We start from the raw sequence: 8158 nt of genomic DNA, 5'->3' as shown, positions 1-8158 counted from the left end.
CCCAAAATAACTTTATCCAAGCCATTCACTACCTCAAAGCAATGGTTTTGGGTTCTTATCCCATTTGGGACCAAATATCAACAAGTCTTTCTTCTCACTTCTAAACATTATTCATGTATCTCTAGTACTTGTAATCAATCAAATTCATTGTATTATAACATATTCTAACCCAAAATAACTATATCCAAGCCATTCACTACCTCAAAGCAATGGTTTTGGGTTCTTATCCCATTTGAGACCAAATATCAACAAGTCTTTCTTCTCACTTCTAAATATTATTCATGTATCTCTAGCACTTGTAATCAATCAAATTCATTGTATTATAACATATTCTAACCCAAAAAAACTTTATACAAGCAATTTGTTAATACCAGAATGTTGTGTTATCTTATTGATGATCCAAGCACAAGTATTTATACAACTCTGTGATATTATCTAGATCCTATATAAAAGGGATAGAGACATATCTCTAATATATACGTATAACCGAACAATGAATAATATCAACTATATTCCTAGTATATCCGTAATACTCCCCCTCAAGATGGAGCATGTAGGTCTCGAATGCCCATCTTGCCGAGAAGATAAAGAAGCTGGGGACGACCAAGAGCTTTGGTGAGTATGTCAGCCAGCTGATCAAATGTCTTTACATGAAGCGTCGAAATAATGCCTGCTTGAACTCCGTCACGGACGAAATGACAATCATTTTCAATATGCTTCGTTCGTTCGTGAAACACCGCATTCTTCGAAATATGTATCGCAGCCTGATTATCACAATATAGAGGAATAGGTCGTGTTTGAACAATGCCAAGAGAAGAAAGAATCTTGCGAGTCCATAGTATTTCTTGATATGTCCACGCCATTGACCTATACTCTGCTTCAGCCGAAGAGCGGGAAACTGTATCTTGTTTCTTGGTCTTCCATGAAACAATAGAATCACCCAGCATAATAACATAACCCGAAAGATAACGACGAGTTAAAGGACATGCAGAATAGTCAGAGTCACAATAGGCAGAGACAGCAAGATCAGGATCAGAACTAAGGAAGAGGCCTTGTCCTGGAGATCCTTTCAAGTAACGTACAATACGCAGAGCAGCCTCCCAATGCTTCTGTCGTGGAGCCTTTAGAAACTGAGCTAGCATATGAACGCAATAACTGAGCTCGGGTCTAGTAACAGAGAGATAGACAAGACGACCAACAAGACGACGGTAAGCCGTAGGATCATCATGAAAATCACCTTCAGCACGAGCAAGAGTGTGATGTTGCTCCATAGGAGAAATATCTGGTTTGCAGCCTAGCAACCCACATTCCGTAATGATGTCAAGACTGTACTTGCGTTGTGATAAGTAGATGCCAGCTTTGCTTCGAGAAACCTCAATACCAAGAAAATACTTCAGCGGTTCCAAATCTTTCATATGAAAACATTTACTTAAATAATCTTTAAACTTGGCGATAAGAATACTGTCATCACCCCCAATAATAAGATCATCCACGTAGACCAACACATACACCGTTGAGCTGTCTTGAAACAGAGTGAACATGGAGTAATCGGAATAATTTTGTTGGAAACCAAACTGAAGTAGTGCATTAGACAACTTTGCGAACCAACACCTCGGAGCCTGCTTGAGGCCATAAAGAGACTTACGCAACTTGCATACTTGATTTGGAGCAGTAGCTTTGAAACCCGGAGGAAGCTTCATGTAAACTTCTTCCTCAAGATCCCCATGTAAGAAGGCGTTGTGGACGTCCATTTGATGTAATTCCCAGTTTTTAGCAGCGGAGATTTTGAGAAGCTGTCTAACTGTGTTCATTTTGACCACTGGTGCAAATGTCTCGTTATAATCAGTGCCTTCTTCTTGTCGATTCCCGTGAACCACAAGTCTCGCCTTATACCGTTCGATTGTACCATCAGACCGAAACTTGGTACGATAGACCCACTTACAACCCAGAGCATGTTTACCCGGTGGTAACGTAGTGATATCCCATGTATGAAGATCTTCAAGTGCATTAACCTCTGATCCCATTGCTTCACACCAAACATCCGACGAGGATGCTTCCTTGTAACTCACCGGATCAACATTGGCCGTCACAGCAGCACAAAACAATTGTTGGGAAGATGATAAACGGTGAGAAGACAAGTATTTTGTGAGAGGATAGAAGGACTTACTTGAAGACTCAGAGACGGAGGGGTGAGAAGCGTGAGAGGGGTCTATCATTAGGCGAGAAGCATAAGTGACATAAGGCGTAAGTAAAACAGAACGTGTACGAGCACGAGTTCCTCGACGTAACTGAACTTGAGGAGAATTGGGATTGTGAGCTGGTGACACGGAGACTGTATCAACAACAGCTAATGGAGCTGTTTCCACAACTGTTTCAACATTAGGAGAAACTCCCCCTGACGAAGATAAAGATGTATCAATAGGGTCATCAAAAACTGCAGGATGGATATCGTCCATGGAAGGAGATACCGAATTTGATGGAGAAGAGGAAACTGGGACTGCATATGGATAAACGTTTTCATGGAAGATAACATCTCTTGAAATGAAGCTTGTTTCAGTCGATAAATCAAATACAAGCCAGCCCTTTTTGTCAAGAGGGTAACCTAAGAAGACACAACGGATCCCTCGTGGCCCAAACTTGTCTCCATCACGAGCTACTCGGCGAGCATAACAAAGCGTACCGAAAGTTTTAATGTTGTCATAGGAGGGAGCAGAGCCATACAGAAGTTCATAGGGAGTTTTGTTGTCAAGAATGCTTGATGGTGTGCGATTGATCAAGTAGGTCGCAGTTAAGATACTCTCTCCCCAAAACCGAGTTGGTAAATTTGCGTGAAAGAGAAGAGAACGAGCGACATTGAGAATATGACGGTGTTTACGCTCAGCTCTTCCATTTTGCTGTGGGGAGGAGACACAAGAGGTTTGATGTTGCACGCCATGATCAGCAAAAAATTGTTTTAGACAAATAAACTCAGAACCGTTGTCGCTGCGAACTATTTTAATGTGTTTGTCGAACTGTTTATGGACAAAGGTGAAAAATCGTTTCAAGGCAGCAGGAGCTTCCTTCTTTTCAAGTAATAGAATTGTCCAAACCGCTCGAGAAAAATCATCTACAATAGTCAGGAAGTAACGTGCACCAGAAGTAGAGGATTCTCGGTAAGGCCCCCAAAGATCACAATGAATCATAGTAAAAATAGCGTCTGCTTTATTTGAACTTTCTGAAAAACTGTTTCGAGTTTGTTTAGCTCGAACACAAACGTCACAAATGTTTTCAACATCCTCAGAACTACTAGAAAAACCCATAACACCAGATAAAACCGAAAGAACTCGTGAAGATGGATGCCCTAACCGACGATGCCACAGTGTCCGATCACCAGCCTTGCCTGCATAACCAGCTTGAACTGCAACAGAACCGGTGTAATGATAGACCCCATCACGCTCCTGGCCCGCACCAATCAAAGTCTTCGAAGTTTGGTCCTGTATCACACAAAATTCCTTTGTAAATAACACAAAACTAGCAACTTCGTGTAATAACTGAGCCACAGAAATCAAAGTGATGGACAAATGTGGTGCATAGTAAACACTGTTTAAGATTATGCGGCCACCAAGATTCAAACGGCCACATTGAGTTGCCCATGTCTGGTTTCCATTAGGCATAGTAATTGGACATGGTGCGATAGTAGTGACATGGGTTAACAAGCTGATGTCACCCGTCATGTGATGGGACGCTCCGGAGTCGATAATAATGTCGAACCGGCTATGAGTTCCGAAGAAGTAGAGTTTAGCATTCTTACCCGAAAGCTTGTCAGATGCAGAGGCATGAGTCTGATTATTCACGAATTGAGAAAGGGAGGCCCACTGTTCTGGTGTGAAGGATGGAATGCCGGAAGCAGAAGAGGCATCACCAATTTGTGCATTGTGGCTGCGCACACCGTTACCACGACCACCACGTCCTCGACCTTGATTATCAGGTCCACGCCCACGACCTCTGCCACCAGACTGCTTACTCTTGTCGGACCACCACTCCGGAAATCCAATGACTTGAAAGCAGTTTTGTGAGTCATGACCTTGCTTTCCACAGTGAGTGCATGTTGTGGAAGAGCGACCAATCCTTGTAGCGGCAGCTTGAGGGGTGGAAGAAGAGGTCGAATTTGTTGCAGAGAATCCAACAACGGCGATCTTCTCCTCTGTAGATTTCATGGCTAAGAGATGTCGTTCCTCTTGAATGATCTGAGAGTAGATCAGATCAAGGTTCAGATCACCTCCTCTACTCAAGAGGTTGGAACGCGTGGTGCCAAATCGAGAATTATCAAGGCCCATCAGAAATTGATGTGCACGAACTTTGGCTTTGTTCTTTTCATAAGCAGCCATGGAAGCACAGTCGTCCTTCTTACAACAGCAAGTGAAATCATTATCAAAGTTTGCGAGATCATCCCATAAGACTTTAAGCTTGCCGAAGTAATCCTCAACAGAGGATCCATCTTGTTTGCAAGCGACGATATCCGCATGAAGTTGGTGCATGCGTGTATCATCACTGACAGAGAAACGATTCTTAAGACTCCCCCACATCGATTTGGCGTTATCCACCAATGAAATAGAAGGACGAAGCCTGGGTTCGATGCTACTGTAGATCCACCCAATTATCATCGCATTGACCATGTCCCACTTTTCGGCTTCATTCTCAACGGAGGACGGTCGCTTCAAAGATCCGTCAAGAAAACCCAGCTTTCGTTTAGTACGAAGTGAGTTAAGCATTAACTTGGACCATCGCTCATAGTTCGAACCATTGAGCAAGATTGGGGTATGAACTTGACCCGTGTGATCTGACGGATGCAAGTAATAAGGAGAGACAAGTGTGCTAGCAGAAGCGTCTTTGCCCTCCACACTGCTCTCGGAATCACTCATGTTTCAAAGCTTGAAACGAGTAAGAAGAGAAAAAAAACAAAGAAAGAAAATTTAAGAGTTTTTAGATCGATTGTTGCTCTGATACCATGTTAATACCAAAATGTTGTGTTATCTTATTGATGATCCAAGCACAAGTATTTATACAACTCTGTGATATTATCTAGATCCTATATAAAAGGGATAGAGACATATCTCTAATATATACGTATACGAACAATGAATAATATCAACTATATTCCTAGTATATCCGTAATACAAAGTTATTAGTATATGTTGATTTTTCTAATTATGTTTTAATCATTAGGAATTTGAGATATATTAATTGAAGGCTTCATACCATTTAAAATTTGTTTATTTAGCATTATATTTTACTATCTTTTTTCTGTGAAGACTTCATCTCCATGCATGCCAGTTCACTGTTGACCAAAGTTCTTACTAAACTAAGTTCAACTACTATATATCTAAACCGTGATCAAACCATCTCTACATGACCAAAAAGTCTAATGACTAATCAAGATGAATGCGAAGAAAAGTTTGAATGATCAACTCTGCTAACAAAAGACCCAAAGTTCTATTAACTATTCATAAAATATATAAGCTAGCCTCCATTACATGTAAGTTGAAAGATATCATTATAGAATATTCAGTGAAATATTCAAGAGAGTTGCTCGAGAAAAGTCAAGGTCACGTGTGTGAACCCAAGTGTTCAACGTTTGTTTGTTTAAAACAAATCAATGAGCTTCGTCGTCGTCTGATATTTCTAGGTAAGTCACAAGGAAATTGGCTATATATATATAATTTTCAAGAAACCTACCTGTTCTAATATTGTAATACCCACATGCATTTTATATTTCCACCTCTAGTTCTTGGTGAGTAACGAGAGTGTACTAACTCTTCGAATGGCGAAACTTGAATTTTCTAATTCATATTTTAGTTACAACTGTATGGAAATGTAACTCGGAAGCTATGAACAGAGGCGATCATTTCGAATGATCTAGCTAGAGAGACTTGAAACAAAATGACATATGGTTCTATTACAAATAAATTTGGACCAGTGAAACATTGTAGTCTTTTGCAGTTTAGTTTATAAATCTTTATTTAGATTTAGTATTTTTTCTTTTTTGAGAAAAAATAAACAATAGTCGAAAACAATGACTTGTGCTAACTTTATAGAAAGTTAGGTCTGGCTATAAAAACTTGTAGATCCGTCTGAATTCACAGTCTAGCTATAACCATATAAAGAGTCTTCCACCAAACATTTTTGTTAATTACCAACTAGGAGGATTTTAAACCAAACTCCAAACTAAACATCTAAAATGTATTTTTTAAAAAGACTAGTTAATGTACTAACCAAAACGAGATTATATATAACATTTACGATCACGAATTGACCTGAAACATTAACTAGGATATTATCTTTAAAAATGTTATTTTATAACAGTCAAGAAACTATTTTCAGGTGGGAGAACGATTATATAATGATGGTAGGAGAGAAAAAGAAAAACTTATTTGGGGTTTGGTGGGAGATGAATCAATGGTCGGAGATGAATTAATCAATGGTCCAAAATATTTGAAAGATTTAATATATAAATCTTAACATCACCATGTTGTCATTTTTTGATCATATAAGTAAATATTTGGCAGTGTTTTTATGATCATAAAAATTACACGTACATAATTATTATTTCCCCATAATTTAGCGTTACGCAGACATAAGAAGTGGCGTGTATGAATCAGACGGGTGTGGTAGTTGCTTTTGTCTCGTTGCATTTCTTTTGCCATCTCATAAACTTGGTTAAACGTATAGCAAGTCATTATCATTAGCTAAGCAAAATAAATTTTATAAACTATAGATTTTTAAACATGAAAATATATAGTTATCATTTACTATTTTATTACTCTGTTGTAATTTCGGAAAAAAATTATGTAAAAGTTAAAAAAAGAATTATAATTTTATTTAGGAGTAAGTCAAGAAGAATGGCGAAATGAGAAGTGAGGAGGAGGTAGGTGGGAGAGATCTTTTTGTATAGGAGTGGGTAGGTGGCGACGAAGGGAGCCATCATCAGCCATGCATTTTAGGATTTGCCCCGTTGTCCATATTTGTTTATGTTTTTTAAATAAAACATTCGTTATCAAAAAAAAAAAAAATTAAGAGTAGTGATGTACAAACTAAGATTTATAACCTTTAATAAGCTTATATTAATCTATATACAAAATTAAAGTATTTAACCATAACTTTATTTAATTAATTCTCTTATTCAATTAATACCAAAAATATATTTAATAGCCTAACAAATAAAATAAAGAGATAAAAAAGTTTTAATATCAATCAATAGTACAAAAATAAAATTTAGTTTGCAATAAATTAGGTCATGTTTCTGGTTAAAAATAACTATTCCTTAGTAAAAATGCAAGAATCACTAGAAAGAATCAACAAAATATGAAAACGTCGAACACTTAAAAAGAATAGACATGGTGTTTGCTTTTTTCTCAATAGGGGTTGACGTAGTTTTGATCAATTCTACAAAAAAAAAAAAAACTAAATCATGTTAACCAAAAACAAATCTTTGTTTGGAACAGACCAAAATTGAATTATATATTGACATGATATCGACATTTCATACGTTATACGTTGGCTAAAAAATTACCAAAACAGGTTTGAACATTTAGTTTTCCAGAAAATTGCAAGATCATTTCACCATATTTTTCTCATCTTCGAGAAGTTAAATGTCTTTGATCAAATCTCTCTTCAAAGTTTAAACTTTTGTTTTTGCAAACACTCTTCTTGTTTTGTAAGATTTTCAAGTTTTTTCTCTAAACAATACATATGTGAGGCATATGAGTTGAGTTATTATATATAAATGACTTCAAGTGCATATTTTGGCCGTTGATCAAAGAATATAAATATTAGTTTATTTAGTTTGATTTCCTTTTAAATTAAATTAATAATCATTATTAAAAACATAAATATAAGCATCTTAATTTTATTCTTATCACTTCTATCGAAATACAAAATAATACTTTTTTTTTGTTTTAAGAATTTGAAAAGACACCTAATACATAAATGAATGAATTTGTACTAGTGGAGCTACGGTCGACCGAGTGACCCTTTAAGTTTGGGAAGTTTTACACAAGACTTGAGTCCGACGGCAGGTTTTAGGCCTTATAAAAATATTTAAGGTGACTATTAAAATCATGACAGATTTAGAATACGTAGTAATGAAAAAAATATATCGTGGACGATGATGTTTATAAAC

This window comes from Capsella rubella, unplaced genomic scaffold (genome assembly GCF_000375325.1).
Source record: "Capsella rubella cultivar Monte Gargano unplaced genomic scaffold, Caprub1_0 scaffold_15, whole genome shotgun sequence".
In the NCBI taxonomy this organism is placed as follows: Eukaryota; Viridiplantae; Streptophyta; class Magnoliopsida; order Brassicales; family Brassicaceae; genus Capsella; species Capsella rubella.
Note: the sequence above shows the minus strand (reverse complement) of the source record.